General features: G+C 39.6%; 1 protein-coding gene across 4 annotated transcripts in view; it reads right to left on the bottom strand.

Moving 5' to 3' along the window:
• Positions 1 to 18,344, bottom strand: part of LOC110835180 (uncharacterized) — a 160,206-nt gene that overhangs the window by 108,874 nt on the left and 32,988 nt on the right. For 2 of the 4 annotated variants that reach the window (XM_087343413.1, XM_087343409.1), the window contains exon 1: positions 3,964 to 4,125. The exons of the other annotated variants lie outside the window; for them this stretch is intronic. The gene's annotated coding sequence lies outside the window, so the exon portion shown is untranslated. Of the gene's footprint in view, positions 1 to 3,963; positions 4,126 to 18,344 lie in introns of those variants that run through there. 4 annotated transcript variants of the gene reach the window in all.

An 18,344-nucleotide genomic window follows, 5' to 3' on the forward strand; every position in this document is an offset into this window, starting at 1 on the left:
AATAATGACGATAACGCGGTCATCAAAGTGTTAAGGACGAAAACGAAATCCTTTGAATGTAATAATAAACACACTAATCACAACAGGTGATATTTCAGGTTCTCACGGTGTCAAGTGCGAACATATCTGTCTTATGAACTGTTGAGACGTGTAGTATGGTAGACGTTTATCGACGTTTCAGAAGTCCTTGTTGTCTCAATCATCGCTCTGGTGATGAAGGTGGTAGGCATCTCTGAAACGTCGGTAAAGTCTACCAGAGTACACGGTGTAATATTCCAGAAGAAGTCATCGTCACCTACATTTATATAAGTAATTGCTTTAGACTTAAATGAACTTTATCTGGCCTTAAGAAGTTGTTTTTTAAGTAATCATATTTGATTTAGTTTCTTAAGTGTGATTTTAAAGTTCCAGAAACAAGTTTGGTAACTTTGTCTTCAAGGCCAGAACCATGTCCTACTTTTTATCGAAAGTCTCCTCTTGGGTATTTGAACTCCACTGTAAACACGACAGTGAATATGGAATGCACTGTTAATCTAATATCTATTACTGCTAAATTAAAATACACTTTGCACATCTAATAGCGAACCGCTGTTCTTTGGTAGGTAATGTTTAAAGACATTCCTTGTTGACTGAAACATTATCAGCAGTTTTAGAGACGAGTCAACTGATACACCACTACGCAAAAAACAATTTCTGCTGACTATAAGATGAAATATGTCCGACAAAAAGACTAGTAATGCATACACTTCAGTCTCTTCTATCTTTCTATATATAAGACACACTTTTTAAACCTCATTTTCGGTAGTTATTATAAAGTTCTTCTATGATAAAGAATATTAAAGTATTTTTAAATTACTTAAAGCCTACAGACGACGACATGACCTGTTTTTACTCTGTGACAAGTTTTTATACAATCGGTGATATAGATCAGGTAAACTTGTCCATGTGCTCGTACACGCGTATGAGGAGAGCAGAGATGTAGCTGCAAGCAACCTTAATCATTTAAGGATCAATGGTAACTATATGTACCACCTGCTTCAAGAATCAGTAACTCTTCAATTTGTATTTGTGTTTTTCGTACGATTCTCACTGTAAACAGCGATTATTTCCTTAAACAGCGTTAACCAGTCGATCTTCGTAATGGTGAAGAGTTGTGTTTACTTCGCGGTACGACTGAATCCTTAAATACGTAATATTTAGACGAGCTTTGACTTCAAAAGGTTAACCAGTTGATCTTTGCAATGGTGAAGAGTTGTGTTTACTTCGCGGTACGGACTGAATTCTTAAATACGTAATATTTAGACGAGCTTTGACTTCAAAAGGTTAACCAGTTGATCTTTTTAGTGGTGAAGAGTTGTGTTTACTTCGCGGTACGGACTGAATTCTTAAATACGTAATATATAGACGAGCTTTGACTTCAGATAAGCAAATGCTGAGACGGTTCCCAAGTTCCAAGTTGCCACTGCAAGCTTCTCATGCAGCCCTCCCGATTTAACTTAATCAAAATTTACCCCCTCCCCCTCTCCATCGGTTGACACTAAATTATATACTTAACTTTCCAAATCATAGCTTTAGATAAGCAATTCAAAATTTCCGTCCTTTTCTACCAATTATCGCACTAACGTCTTCACTCTTACTTTATCCTTAACAGAAGGACGAGAGGGCATTGCCTGGGAACCTCCTAACTATAAGATGTTCTTTCTCCCCCCCTAAATCGAAGTGTCTCTCACTTCTCCCCCCACCAATTTCCCCCCTCTCTCTCTCTTCGTCGACATCAGAATGTTGAGTTTGGCACCAGGTGGGAACAAATGATAAGCTTTACGTTCCGGCCGCTTTACCCCAAGGTACAAAGTCCTTGGTACGTCAGCCAGCCCAAACGGGGTGCTACGACCTTAATTCACGCCCTCGTCGGTAATCGATTCGAAGTAGTCATCCTTTCATAATGACTATCCCGTTCCTGTAATGAACCGGGATGCGAGTACTATGAGGTCCTTTTATTTGCCATGATGGTGTGAGAATAAAGAAGTCTCTATGGAACTGCGGTCGCTAAAAGACCCTTTGTCCATCCCCCAGATGACATGAGTGAGTAAGAAACAGTGGTGGAGTGATACTGATATGAGAAAACCGAAGGAATCAGAAAGAAGGACGTGTCTGGAAATGTTGTTCAGTTCTCGGGGGGGGAGGGGGGAGAGTTTTATCTCGCCGAACACGAGGACTGACCACAGATATCAGGAGCAGGAAACATCTTACAGAATCACATCACGAGATGCACAAGTTATAGGCCCAGCGTTAAACCATCACTTAAACCTGAAACATGATCCTACTTCACTAGAATTTTAATTAAGACCACGTAACATTCCGGTTATCTGTTTTCCACGGAGACCTTTGTCCCAGTTAAAATTTGGTCGATTGATAAACCCGCCGTCCTATTGACCCATTTGTCAATTCACACATCTTGTCTAGACAGGGGTGCTAAAAATGTTCAGTGTCTTTAATGGCTTCTTATTTGTGGTAATGTGGGCTACAGAGCACGAAGTTCTAGTCCAACAACAGTGTCTCTTTTTTCTGACAGGCTTGCAGTTTTAAATTCCAGCCGTAGGGGTAAGATGTGACCCTACGTCCAAGCCATACACGCGCTAAAAAAAAATTGTTTTTTATTTTCCATACATTAGTGATCCTAGCATTTGTTTCATGGATGTACACATCTTATCTTGCAAAGCACATAGGAAAAACACTGATAACTTTCCCTCTTGTATTTCGTTAAATATTTTGACTTTTTTTTAAATCGAAACTCTCTATGAAGACCGCAGATAATCTATGTTTTGAAAGCTCAATTCTATGCTGTCCTGATCACATTATATTCCATGGTTTTAACTTCTGTCATGTCCGGAGACAGCGATTAGCTCTATCGATTGGGCCCAACACAGTAAGTCTACCTGAAGACGGAGATAGAGTATCATATCCGAAACGTCGTGGATTTTATTAACTTTATTTAGTATTGGACTATGGATAATAACCAGGAAACAGTTTACTTCAACATATTTTTGGAAGCAGTTCTTAAAAAAATCGATAAATCTCTATTTGAGCATAATTTAGATTTGAGGTTCGCCAGATAATCTTCAGTGTAGACGCTTAACAGTAAATCCCGCTTAAATACTTTTAACAATTCGCTTGCCTCCGACAGAGAGAGGCTCCCCTGTTAGAGGAGACTTACACAAAAATAAATAATCGCCTTAAACATCAGTTATTCAACACTTTGCTGTTAATTCGGTAGTAACGCATCTGTACGTAACAATTACGCGTTCACTTCACAGCGACGTTCGCACCGTGATATTTACTGACCAATTTGTCCTCAACAACTTAAAAATCCAATAGTTTTTTGGTTATTTAACGACACTTATTGGGCTACTGTGCTGCTAATATAATATGCCCAGGGCATTAATTAATAATAATCACTTGAGACAAATTATGGAGGTGATACATTTTTAGTATTTCGTTATTTTCCTGGCGTATTTGATAAATCTATATAAATAAAAATAATTTCATCGTGATTCGAACCGAGGACCTCTGTAATGTGATGCATAACTCCAACCACGTGGCTTAAGCCTCGGTAAAATTAAACGCAAAGCCTTAGTTTTTATCACAATTATTGTTTGGGTCAACGTTTTAATTTTCAGGTCAGTATTTTGAAAAGAAAAACAATTTTTGAAGAACTATATTTAATTCCATGGGTCTAGAGAGGTGTCATGTTGTAATTCATGTTGGTCTCTAACATTTACAACAAAATCTATTTTCTAATTGAAGTCTATGATAACAATCTTCAAGTGTTTACACTTAATACAAGGATAAGTGTTTTCCTGCAAAACCCCCCTTTCTGAACACGCCCCTGGTCTGATGCGACGACAACAAAACTTTTGAACGAAATCGTGGTCATATTGAGAGCCCACAACAAAAGTGACTTACCACATGAAGACTGAACACTGCGATGTCTCTGTGAAATACGCAGCAAAAATGATTCGGTCCAATGCGCATGAACACAAGAACAAGCAGTCCGTCACACCACGCGCGCCTGGAGACCGAACACACCCACAAAACGTACTCACTCACATCCGTCCGCTACGCCGAATGACGATAGACTGACTGTGTGTGTGACCACCGCCAGCAGAGAAGCTTTCTCGTTTCGCCGTCCGTGGCATTCACATTGGCTCCAGGCGCTGCATTCGCGAGACCTAATGGCGGCGAAAATAAAGGCGAACTTTACGATGTTCTGAGTTTATGTCGCCTTGTTGACTCACAGGTGGATATCAACGTTTCGGAGAAACAGTCTCCATCTTCAAGGACTGACGACAGACTCGATATGTCGAAACGTTCTTAAGTAGTCAACACTTCACCGCTGTAAGAACTTAAATCTCACGTACCAGTAACTTTTCGGTCGTTTAGATATCACGAATTCATGTCTGTCTGTAGAAATAAACGTTGTTTGTTCATTCGACAATTTAGGCTTCTCACTTTTCATTCGAAGTGCCTGGAGACTATAACTAACTAACTATATGGCTTAGGGAACCCTGGGGTTCATCACCGAATTAACCAAAGCCCTCCACCGGACCCTGTCCTGGGCCAACAAAATCCAGTCTCCTTCAACTCCTATCTCCCATAGATCCCGCCTGAGATTATCCTCCCATCTACGTCTAGGTCTCCCCAGAGGTCTCTTCCCCTCAGGCTTCCCAAATAGTGGACCCAACCAACCAGATGGCTTAGGGAACCCTGGGGTTCATCACCGAATTAACCAAAGCCCTCCACCGGACCCTGTCCTGGGCCAACAAAATCCAGTCTCCTTCAACTCCTATCTCCCATAGATCCCGCCTGAGATTATCCTCCCATCTATGTCTAGGTCTCCCCAGAGGTCTCTTCCCCTCAGGCTTCCCAAATAGCGGACCCAACCAACTAGATGGCTTACCGAACCCGAAGGTTCATCACCGAACTAACCAAAGCCCTCCACCGGACCCTGTCCTAGGCCAACAAAATCCAGTCTCCTTCAACTCCTATCTCCCATAGATCCCGCCTGAGATTATCCTCCCATCTATGTCTAGGTCTCCCCAGAGGTCTCTTCCCCTCAGGCTTCCCGGTGCACACCTCTTGTCCCATCCATGCGCGCTACATGCCCAGCCCATCTCATTCTTCTCGACTTAATCACCCTGACAATATTGGGGGAGGAGTACAGATTTTTAAGCTCGTCATTATGCAGTTTTCTCCACGCCCCATCGTCTTCTCTCCTAGGCCCAAATATCATCCTCAACACCCGATTCTCAAACACCTGCGATCTGTGTTCCTCCCTCAGAGGGAAAGACCTTGTTTCGCACCCATACAAAACAACAGGCAAAATTATTTTGTATACTTACCTGGGGACTAAAGCAAAATAAATGCCATAAGATTTATCTGAGAAGAAGATGCACGCATGTTATAGGTCTGGTAATGTTCTAACACAGCGCGCCTCAGACATTTTGCGACACTGTCAAAAAATTTTAAGATAAAGCCCTTTGTTCCTACTGCGCTAAATAAAGTACGTAAGAGCTAATTATCGGCTGGCTTCTGAAAGTAACTTCCTGAGCTTAAATATTCTTGTAACAGTGGCCGATATTAAAAATCTTCACAGAGATATTACAGGATTTATGAGACGCCTGGCCGATATTTACATCTCATAAGAGTGAGTTGTACATGAATTTAAAATTTCACTTTTCCAGCGTTGGTCAACATCGCAGAAGATAGCCAACTTAATTATGAATCCTGTTGATACAGGCGAGCGGATTCCTTATACAATGGATTGATCCATCATTCCTACACAGACAAACGACGTTTTTGTGTTGCATTGTCTTTTCAAATCGCATTGTGAGTACAAAACTTATAAAATATCTTTTTTTTTTAAAGCAAATTAAATGTAAAAGCATTTTCATGGTGACTCAAGCCAAATTCCTGCAAAACCCATTCATCGCCAGACACTCACCACCATAGGCGCCACAACAGTCTCATTTTTATTTATTTTTTGCTACCAGAGTCACCACCGTCAGAAATTAATTTAATTTTTTTTCAGCATCGCACGAACAGCTCAATCGTCCAGTGAACCATGTCTGCATATTCGATGTTATATAAGGAGTAGGAGACAAAGAGTTCTTGTATCTTTAGTTACACAAATTCTCCTGTTATTTCTGCAATATGTAGTTGGTGTATTTACGTATTACATATATTTTTTTTAAATGCCGATTAAATAGTACTGAGAGTAAAATTATCCTTTAAATCTGTAGCCGACAGACTAGAAACCACTCCGATAAGATAAATACTCAAAGTATTAGAGGTCTGTCTAAGGTCTGAAACTTTAGAGGCGATTGAAAAGTATAGAATTGGTTTACAAAAGTTCGGAGTCTGTTTCTGCCTCCATCATCAGGGAGTGATCAATGAAAGCTTAAATCGATATTACATGCAAATATCGTCACTCATACTTTATGACTGTTCGTGGTCTTAACTAACACGACTAATAATTTTTCACTTTGACAAGACCCCTGTGTTAACGTCAGCAAGTCTGAGGCTATTTGTCTTTACGTAATATACATATGATAATCACATTATCATCTGGAACAAATTCAGTGTTTTGTGTGAACTTAGTAAAAGATCTTTGAAATTTAAGTGAGAACAGGATTTGCTTGTCTTAACCCTTTGAAGCCGAAGGTCGTCTAAATATTATTTAATAAGTCAGTCCGTACCGCGAAGAAAACACAACACTTCACCATTACAAAGATCGACTGGTTAACGCCGTTTAAGGAAATAATCGCTGTTTATAGTGAGAATCATAGAGAGAGAGAGAGAGAGAGAGAGAGAGAGAGAGAAGAGAGAAAGTGGGGGGAGTAGCGATAGGCACTACTGTTATAAATGGGGGAGGGGTATAAAGTTGGTTGTGGGCTACGAAGGTTCCCAGGCAGTGCCCGCTCGTCCTTCTGGTATGAATAAGTTTAGTGAGGACAAGGGATTTAGGAGACAGGATGGGGTAAGAAATAGGGTAGGGGGGAGTTGATTCGGGTCTTTGCGTTAATTTTGAATTTTGATATTGGCCTTGGGGGTGGCGTTACGAATAATTTACGTTAATTTTGGTGGGGGGGGGGGCTACTATAGAGCGGATTTTTCGTCTGATTAATTTTTAAGAATTCAGTCCGTACCGCGAAGAAAACACAACTCTTCACCATTAGAAAGATCAACTGGTTAACGCTGTTTAAGGAAATAATCGCTGTTTACATCGAGGATCATAGTTCGTCTAAATATTTAAGAATTCAGTCCGTACCGCGAAGTAAACACAACACTTCACCATTAAAAAGATCAACTGTTTAACCTTTTGAAGTCAAAGCTCGTCTAAATATTACGTATTTAAGAGTTCAGTCCGTACCGCGAAGTAAACACAACTCTTCACCATTAGAAAGATCAACTGGTTAACGCTGTTTAAGGAAATAATCGCTGTTTACATCGAGGATCATAGTTCGTCTAAATATTTAAGAATTCAGTCCGTACCGCGAAGTAAACACAACACTTCACCATTAAAAAGATCAACTGTTTAACCTTTTGAAGTCAAAGCTCGTCTAAATATTACGTATTTAAGAATTCAGTCCGTACCGCGAAGAAAACACAACACGTGACCATTACAAAGATCAACTGGTTAACGCTGTTTAAGGAAATAATCGCTGTTTACATCGAGAATTTATATATAACCCTTAAATAAAATAATTCGGAGTTATTGAGTGTTAAAACAGGTGGTAAATATAATTACCACTGGGTCTTAAAGGATTAAGATTAGGACATTTTGACTAGCTCTTGTAAACCTGTAATGAATTTTCATGTTACATAAAAGGTGACAAGTTTGTTGATCAGCTAAGCTTAAAAAAATCTCTAATCCAAGGACTAGATATAAAACAGAAGGTGTGTATCTGCTAGAAACCACAGCATGAAATGGATTTAGAGCATAACAAATTTTGTGGCAAGAGACAAAGTGTTTCGTGTCTAATAACATCTGGTTGATAGTCAAACAAATGCCAGGCGGTGCGACTTTGAGTGAGGTCAATGCGTTCGTGCGTGGTGGACCAGAGTCCACCTTCTCCCGTACAGTACTTTGCCTGTCCTTTGAATACAAGATATATAACAAGACGGGAAGAAAACAAGATGGCAGTTATGTGTTGAATACGGAATTCTCATATTTAATGCAGACAATGAACATCTTGTTCAAGAAGTTTCGTATTTTATTCCGTAAAAATAACTAAACTTATAAGCTCTATTCATTTTTGGATCTCTCTAAATATTACGTGTATACAACATCGAGAAATCTACAACCAAAGCCATTTCCATAAACTAAAACAGAAAGACTGCCGAAATCTGATTTAATTAATGCCCTGACAATTTTCTTTCAAATCTTTCGATATATTCTCTACAGTGGATCATGGTAATTATGTTTACATGCAATGAGACTTTCATATAAAATATACGTCAGGTTAATGCAATCCTCTAGACCAGTGGTATTCAAACTTTTTTGTTCGCGTACCCGCAGATATAATTTCTCTTCAGCTTTGTACCATCAAAGTTGTTGGTGTATAATTCGAGTTATACACAGTATATAATCTACATCTAAAATAAATTAAATAAATTACATTACTGATTATTCAGTGTTTATCATAAAATATTTTTTTTAAATTTCACCCCCTAAGATGTCTTCGCGTACCCCCAGATATAATTTCTCTTCAACTTTGTACCCTCAAAGTTGTTGGTGTATAATTCAAGTTATACGTAGTATATAATCTACATCTAAAATAAATTAAATAAATTACATTACTGATTATTCAGTGTTTATCATAAAATATTTTTTTTTAAATTTCACGTACCCCCTAAGATGTCTTCGCGTACCCCCAGATATAATTTCTCTTCAACTTTGTACCCCCCAAAGTTGTTGGTGTATAATTCAAGTTATACATAGTATATAATCTACATCTAAAATAAATTAAATAAATTACATTACTGATTATTCAGTGTTTATCATAAAATATTTTTTTTTAAATTTCACGTACCCCCTAAGATGTCTTCGCGTACCCCCAAATATAATTTCTCTTCAACTTTGTACCCTCAAAGTTGTTGGTGTATAATTCAAGTTATACGTAGTATATAATCTACATCTAAAATAAATTAAATAAATTACATTACTGATTATTCAGTGTTTATCATAAAATATTTTTTTTTAAATTTCACGTACCCCCTAAGATGTCTTCGCGTACCCCCAAATATAATTTCTCTTCAACTTTGTACCCCCAAAGTTGTTGGTGTATAATTCAAGTTATACGTAGTATATAATCTACATCTAAAATAAATTAAATAAATTACATTACTGATTATTCAGTGTTTATCATAAAATATTTTTTTTTAAATTTCACGTACCCCCTAAGATGTCTTCGCGTACCCCCAAATATAATTTCTCTTCAACTTTGTACCCTCAAAGTTGTTGGTGTATAATTCAAGTTATACGTAGTATATAATCTACATATAAAATAAATTAAATAAATTACATTACTGATTATTCAGTGTTTATAATAAAATATTTTTTTTAAATTTCACGTACCCCCTAAGATGTCTTCGCGTACCCCTGGGGGTACGAGTACCCCAGGTTGAATACCACTGCTCTAGACCAGCCTTTCTCAAACTGTGGTAAGCGTACCACTGGTGGCACGCGAACTAAGTAAAGAAATCAAAAGATATTATTAACATAAATAAGTTTACCCTCAACGCATTTGGTCAGTGGTACATTTAATGTGTTAAATTAGAATTAGTGGTACGTCGACGAAAAAGAGTGAGAACCCTTGGTCTAGACTTTTAATGGCAAGGTTCATGGTTCAATCCACAGAGGCATAAGCAATGTTATGTATTTTTTCCTGTTAAAGACGCCTAGTTAATGATAGACATTTCAGAGTTACTGCATCATACTGACGATGGGGGCAGTCAGTTCCTTTGTGATACGTTTGTCAGTTATCTACCAAACTAGGCTACACGATGATACAACCCAGTCTCTGTGAGAAACTGAAATCTCACAGATGTCTTATTCTTTCAACAGTCTCTCAAAGGGAGTACCATAGGAGTGTCTCGAAGAAAACCACGGCAGCGCCTGTACCAGCTGATGAATAGCGTAAATTTTCTCAAGTAATTTTCCTTCGTCATGGTATTTGTTTATCAGAGTTCTGGCTTGCTTGACAACGTTCAGTGCGTTCCACGACACCTCAACAAAGCGATTACTTGGAGGGACTGAGTAAAACCACAGAGCACCTCAGTGGGAATAATTAAGTCTCTGGAACAAAGATTTGAGCCAGAGACTTCCCAAATACAAATCAGGGGTGCCAACAACTCAACAGCGACGTCCGGTTCAGGGTCTTAATCTATTTTGTTCCTTTTTTTCAACCATTGCCTCGAGGAGATTTGGTATTTAAAAATGGTACTAAAATACGTTTCATTAAAATTGTCATGCAAAGGGTTTTTTTTCGATGTCGGTATTAACAGCACGCAATGTTACCGGAAGTCGTTCACAGGTGCGCGATCAACGTCGGTACTTCGCGGCATAAAGTCGTAATGAAGTCAGAGATGATACAACAAACATTTGGCGGTTACGACACAGGGGATTAGCGGTGTGAATCGGGCTTTTGCCTCCGCTTTTATGGCGGGAAAAAAAAGACCTCCCGATTACCGAATGGCCGACGCCCAGCTGTCCTTGCTCGCAATGGGAATAAAAACAAAAGGTGTGCTTTCTGAAGTAGAATTTTGTTGTGAATGAAACGAAACATACAGACGAGAAACTCCCTGAAGAGCGCGCAGACTGTATATATACAGGGGCCGCACAAAAGTTTCTATACTTCAGATAACGAAATATTTATTTGCAATAAAAGTATTGGAAATACGGATTTTATAGATCGACACGACGGAGAGAAACATTACGCCAAACTCTGCAGTTGTACACGTAACGACGAATGTACTGTCAAGAAATTTTGAACTCTTTCTATGCAGGCCTAATATTGAAAAACACCAGTTGAAATGCAACGGGAAATTATTTTTTCCTTAATTGTTCCCGAATTCCTTTGTCAACCATTTTCAGGTTCAAAAACAATGAAGAATCTGATACGTGCTTCGTACTACGTTATCGTAACGTCTTCATATGTTACTGTAAAAAGCACATAATGTTAATGGAACTCATAAAATAGAACATTTTATAAACTGGCAACGTTACTAAGAACAAATAACAGAGTAATCAAACATCAAAGTGTATTTTATCACAGATATTAGCTAAACATTTTACCAGCCGAGAAAATAAAGCAACGGAATTGGTATACGTCAGTGACCACATGTCACGCATGTCATAAATGACGTAATTATATAAGATACGTAAATTAAAACACCTTCAAAATAAAATGACACGGATGTAGTATATTTGGTTTTATTGTGTTCACAAACCGCAGACATGCGTCTGTTCAGAGGTCAAAGTACCTTTCTCAAAGCGTCACACTCGTCTGCCTGGACTCTTTGTGTGTAAAGTTTGTGATATTAAGATGGCTGCCTTCTGTTGTTTTAACACCGTTTAGTCTAGTTTAAAGTTTATCAAAGTTCCAGAGGTCCTTGTGCTCATCGTCATGATGATGGAGGCAGCAAGGACCTCAGTATACCTGAAGACATAGAAGAGATATTAAACGTGTAATACACGATATCTTCATATCAAATCTAAAACTTCTTGACGATGGTGAAGAGTCAATTGAATAAAATTTTTCTTGGATATTATCCATCGTCTAGTAAATATAAAACGTAAAACGACGTTTCGGAAATTAGACGATGGATAATATCCAAGAAAAATTTTATTCAATTGACGATATCTTCATACTCGCAGCCCGGAGAAAATAAATCTCATCATAAAACGCATTAAAATCACTTGATGTAAACGCAATGATTTGTTATTAATATATATGAGACATCACATCAATAATTATTTATATTTATTTAGTGTTCTGTCTGACGACAGGTCCATATGAACAGGATCCTTCCATCCTTTTCTCGGACTGGGACCTGTTCATATACGTTCTTGGCAGATGATCCAGAAGTGGTTTGCCATTGCCTTCTTCTGTGTGTGAATGGAGTAATTGTTGGGATGCCACGGAGGAAAACTCCGTGTTGCCTAGACCACGGCCTTGCCCAACACAAGTTATAAATTCGGGCACCGCCGGGAATCGAACCCGAGACCCCAGAATTACAAGGCCAGCGTTCTAACCGCTAGACCACCGTGGCTCTTACATCAATAATATATCACGTCAAGTTAGAATGATTGATCATTCAGCGTTGAAGTTACCAAAATTTTTCGCGCAGTCGCCATGTCTGTTAATAAATCCTGCGTGGTTTTCACATAAAGATATCAATTTAACGTTATTCACATTTTTCCTGCTTCTGACGATTTTAATCAGAGTCAAAAGACATAACGTCTCTACCAGTGTTCGAAAATTCTGTAAAAATTCATTATTTGAGCTCGCTCCTGAACCAGTTGAATCCATATCATATTTTGTTAATACTCATTTTAATATTATCCTTCCATATATAAATCGGTCTCTGAAGTGGTACGTATTTAATTTACAACTGAATTACTTTCTTTTTTATGGATTCAGTTACATGGAAAATAAACTTTTCTGTTCTGACTGTCGAGATTCGAAACGGCGACAGCATGAATCCGGTGTCAGTGGGTCTTCAACACACACGATTACGCTCTGTTTACCAAAACAATGTCGAGGCTGAAGACAGCTTTGTCGAGGTAAGTAGCCCGTCGAACAATGAACAATTTAGAGAGCCATACAAAATTGATCCACGTCCTTCGTCCTCACCATAAGGTACAAAAGGACATTCAGTTTCGACTTCGGAATAAGAAAACTTTTCTCGGTATTCAAAGGTCCCTTAACATTCCGAGCCGAGCGTAATTTTGGAATGCGTCAGGCTGGAACACTCTGCCTCAGCAAGATGTGCGTAGCCTCGCATTCAGATGAGATCCGCATTCATAAAGGGATGCTTTACCAATCACTAGCAAGACGACGACGACAGCTCGTGGTTACGACGTGGCTTTCACGTCAGGAAGCAAAGTTGATCATCAGCTACGTCACGAAGTTACACCTCAATACAGACGGACCTCGAAACATCTTATCATCAAATAAGATTTCAACTTCTTACTGCGGTAAGTCCGAAGTTGACTGTCTCCTGGGTTGTTGCACCTTGTAGCTCGATTGCCCTGATGACGGAGGCAGTATGACCTCTGAAACATTGGTTAACATCGACCAGACTACACGACCCTGATGATGGAAGCAGGAAGGACCTCTGAAAAGTCGATAAACTTGTACCAGACTACACGGCCCTGATGATGGAAGCAGGAAGGACCTCTGAAACGTCGATAAACTTGTACCAGACTACACGGCCCTGATGATGGAAGCAGGAAGGACCTCTGAAACGTCGATAAACTTGTACCAGACTACAAGGCCCTGATGATGGAAGCAGGAAGGACCTCTGAAACGTCGATAAACTTGTACCAGACTACAAGGCCCTGATGATGGAAGCAGGAAGGACCTCTGAAACGTCGATAAACTTGTACCAGACTACAAGGCCCTGATGATGGAAGAAGGAAGGACCTCTGAAACGTCGGTAAACTTGTACCAGACTACACGGCCCTGATGATGGAAGAAGGAAGGACCTCTGAAACGTCGGTAAACTTGTACCAGACTACACGGCCCTGATGATGGAAGAAGGAAGGACCTCTGAAACGTCGATAAACTTGTACCAGACTACACAGCGCAACAACCCAGAAGACAGAAATCTTCATACTCTGATGACGGAGGCAGTATGACCTCTGAAACGTTGGTTAACATCGACCAGACTACACGGTCCTGATGATGGAAGCAGGAAGGACCTCTGAAACGTCGATAAACTTGTACCAGACTACACAGCGCAACAACCCAGAAGACAGAAATCTTCAGACTCACCGCCGTGAAAACCTCAAATCTTACACAGCTTGATAGAAGTTTACCGACGTTTCAGAGTTCCTTGCTGCCTCGATAACACCCTGCTGATGGAGGCAGCAAATGCCCATGGGAGTCAACAATCACCTCTGAAACGTCTGTATGTTCCTACCAGACCTGACAGAGGTTTTCCGTGGTTTTTCTCACTATTTTAATTTAATTTGATTAAATTTGGGTTAGTATTTGCACATAGACCAAGGCCAAGTTTCTTCTATAAACTTTCAAAGCCATTCTAACAGTATAATCAATTTTGTTTTAAGCGTCGTTAAATGAATAAAGGCTAGGCGTATCTTATATCCCTTTATATCTCCGTCACCTACTGACATTTGGTTAAGATGGAGTGTTCTTCGTCGTCAGCCTCTATCTATTCTGTTGGGTCCAAACAGGAGGAAAGCTCTTCCCACTGTTTCTAGGTCTAAAATTCTTTGTGCGTCAGAAATCTGGAATACCAACAAAACCCTCTCAACGCAGCGTATTCAGTGTTGATAGACTGTGGGACTTTTCTTTGTGAACTTCCTGTTCTGACACGCGGGAGACAGGGGACATGTGTATGATAAAAAGAACAAAAGCCAAGAAGCAGGACTTCGAAGAACCAAGGGAGGACGAAGGACGATGCAGTGACCTTGAATGTATCTGTCAAAGTCTGGCTTCGGTAGTGAAAGTAATTAACCTACCGCGGCGTCTCAAAATAAAAATAAAATGCGGCCAGAGGTGTGCGTGTGGCCAGTAAGAGTCCGAAACACTTCGCAGTTAAGTCAGGAAAATTATTTTGCCCGAATGGGCAGGCCTTATCTCGAAATAGGAAATCTCGGATTTTATACAAAAACCAATTTCACACACAAGAAAAAAAAAAGAACAGGCAAAATGACATACGTTCATCTTTAAATTTTTATTCAGTTTCCGTACAAAATATTTTAGCGGAATTAGAAAAATTCACTTGTAATTTCTTTTCCCCTCCCACGAATCGACATTTTCAACAAACTGTTTTGAGCAAGACATTGCCTCATCTATCAGGTTCAAATGGAGAAGCGAATCAGTGCATATAACACAGGACAGTCGTCGTTTCGGTACTAGTTGCACTACGGAGTCAGTAACTTAATGACTCTGCTGTTGATTTCTGAAAACTAAAGTATACAAAACAGTAATTTTCCCTTTTTTTTTGTATGGGTGCGAAACATGGTCTCTCACTGTGAGGGAGGAACACAGATTGCAGGTGTTTGAGAATCGGGTGTTGAGGAGGATATTTGGGCCTAAGAGGGAAGACGATGGGGCGTGGAGAAAACTGCATAATGACGAACTTAAAAATCTGTACTCCTCCCCCAATATTGTCAGGGTGATTAAGTCGAGAAGAATGAGATGGGCTGGGCATGTAGCGCGCATGGATGGGACAAGAGGTGTGTACCGGGTACTGGTTGGGAAGCCTGAGGGGAAGAGATCTCTGGGGAGACCTAGACGTAGATGGGAGGATAATCTCAGGCAGGAGGAAGCCTGAGGGGAAGAGACCTCTGGGGAGACCTAGACGTAGATGGGAGGATAATGTCAGGCGGGATCTATGGGAGATAGGAGTTGAAGGAGAATGGAATTTGTTGGCCCAGGACAGGGTCCGGGGGAGGGCTTTGGTTGGTTCGGTGATGAACCTTCGGGTTCGGTAAGCCATCTAGTTGGTTAGTTAATTAGTTGGTTGTTTGGTTGGTTTATCATGAACTTCAATGTGCCTAAGCTTCAACACTTAACTAATTGTTCAGCGAGTTTTCCAGGAATGCTTTCGTTTCTACGAGGGCGTGACAAGAAATTTAACGACGTTTATCGACAATAATACAAATGTTTTATCCCCGTTAAACACTTCCAGCTTGTATTTTGCTAATTCTCTGGCATCAAGATATTAACAAATCTTGGACGTACATAATAATACAGTAGAAAAGTTATATGGACTAATAGTCTTGCATTAATAACACAACCATTGTCATCCCTAACTTAATATCGCAGTGGTAAATATTTAGCATAACATGTCAATATTCCACAGTTCGAATCTTGCCCGAAATTCTCATAAGCCAACATTATCCCTCGTAATTTCATTCGACCATTCGTAGCCATTTCAGAATACATCGTCGTTAAAAAGACAAAGGAGACGAAGACATACATCGTCATTTTCATACAGAATGTGGTGATTCATAATCAGCTTTTTTCCTCTGATTACTCCGTCTCGGAAAAAGAGTTAACCAGTAATTCCTGTCGCAGACTCAGGCCGACGTGAGACTCGTAGGAAATGACGTTCGACCTCTTCATTACGCACGGTTATTCAACTTGTTTCCAGGTAAGCAAACAGAACAGGGAAACAAACTCTATCGGAAGTTGCATATTTCTTAATTCCCCGAAACAAAGTCATTCTTGAGAAAGTAATTTTCAAGACTTTTTTATTAAGTAGGATTTGAGGTTTTCACGGCAGTGAGTCAGAAGATGGCTGTCTTCTGGGTCGTTGCGCTGTGCAGTCTGGTAGAAGTTTACCGACGTTTCAGAGGTACTTGCTGCCTCCATTATCAGGGAGAAGTTTACCGACGTTTCAGAGGTCCTTGCTGCATCCATTATCTGGGAGAAGTTTACCGACGTTTCAGAGGTCCTTGCTGCATCCATTATCAGGGAGAAGTTTACCGACGTTTCAGAGGCACTTGCTGCATCCATCAAAAGGGGGAAGTATACCGACGTTTCGGAAATCCTTGATGCCATTTTCATAAGGTAGAAGTTTATCAACGTTCCATAATCAGGGAGAAATTTACCGACGTTTCAGAGGCACCTGCTGCCTCCATAATCAGGGAGAAATTTACCGACGTTTCAGAAGTACTTGCTGCATCCATCATCAGGTAGACGTTTACCGACGTTTCAGAGGTACCTGCTGCCTCCATCATCAGGGACATGATGAATGAATACAATTGAAATGTACAAAACATGTTGTCAAAAGCTAGGTGTGCAAGAAGGACGATGCATAAGATCACGAAAAATATAAACTGAACTCACGAGCATGATAACCTACAGAATTGTTAAGAAATGATTCCCCACCCATTATGGTACTCGAATGCCCATTAATGCCTACAGCCTGTCCATACCCCGAGCTACGTGAATCAGGCCCATCACAGCTTATTCTAACAATCAATTTTAATATTATCCTTCCCGCCTATTTCAACCAAAGGTTTTCCGACTATGATTTTTGAATTTCTCATCTGTCCTTTGTGTCATCAACTACGTTTCCCTGCCTCATCTGACCAGCATAATAACACAAATCAGTCACGTGCTGAAAAACACACACTATGAAGCTCCTCCCTCTTTGGTCCATTCTCTGCCACTATCAATCCACATTTCTCCCGTAAAGTAAGAGCTTCATCTCCGCACCCATTCAAAACATGAGATAAAATGAAAATATATTTAATTTTATCTCCAAATGTTCATTTATCGGACGGGAATACGGAACGGTCGGACCTTAATAGCACCAAGAATTCCCGTAATTGAACAAGCTCCTAATTTATTTGTCCACATAATTCTTATCTCTAACTACCGTTTCCATACATTTTAACTTTGCCACAATTTTTAAGGATCTACTACCCATAATTTTGTGATAATTTTGTCTTATAATTTTAAAATCAATTTTCTCAGTTTCAAAATTCATAAATCAGCAATACACGTATTTAAATATCTCCCATACTTCAGTATTTCTCTTTTGCTTAAAGTGAAAAGTCCCAACTGTAGTTCCAGTCACAATTAGGTCCCGATTTAGAAAAATTATCTCTGAAATCGCAAAAGCCAAAATGCACTTATTAAAAATATAAATTTTAGGACCACACTTGAAGATTACTCCAATATAATGTGCCTCTCATCACATCCACAGCTCTGTTTATTTCAGAATTATATTTACTTTAAATCAAAATCTAGTTTTGACTCACCCTGTATTTAAAAAAACCACACTTGTAACTGTGGGTACTTTTTGTGCGCATGGAGACATGTGGTGGACGATTTGTCTGTTCTAACCCGAAGAGACTGAAGAAAATCACTAATACCACAGCCAAAAATGTCAGTTTGGATCGAACCCAGTACTGTGAGAACAAAGTTTCTGCTATGCCAAATGGATCATTATTTTTGGGGGGTGGGGGTGGGGGTGGGGGGATGTTGACATTGGACGTGGCCAGGCTACGAAGCAAGGACCATGACAATAATCTCTACGTCACAATGTTTACGTCACGTCTCGTGAAATGAAGTGTT

Source organism: Zootermopsis nevadensis, unplaced genomic scaffold, assembly GCF_977971745.1.
Source record: "Zootermopsis nevadensis isolate Lab colony 2312 unplaced genomic scaffold, Znev_1.0 Znev_ptg000005l, whole genome shotgun sequence".
Taxonomy (NCBI): domain Eukaryota; kingdom Metazoa; phylum Arthropoda; class Insecta; order Blattodea; family Termopsidae; genus Zootermopsis; species Zootermopsis nevadensis.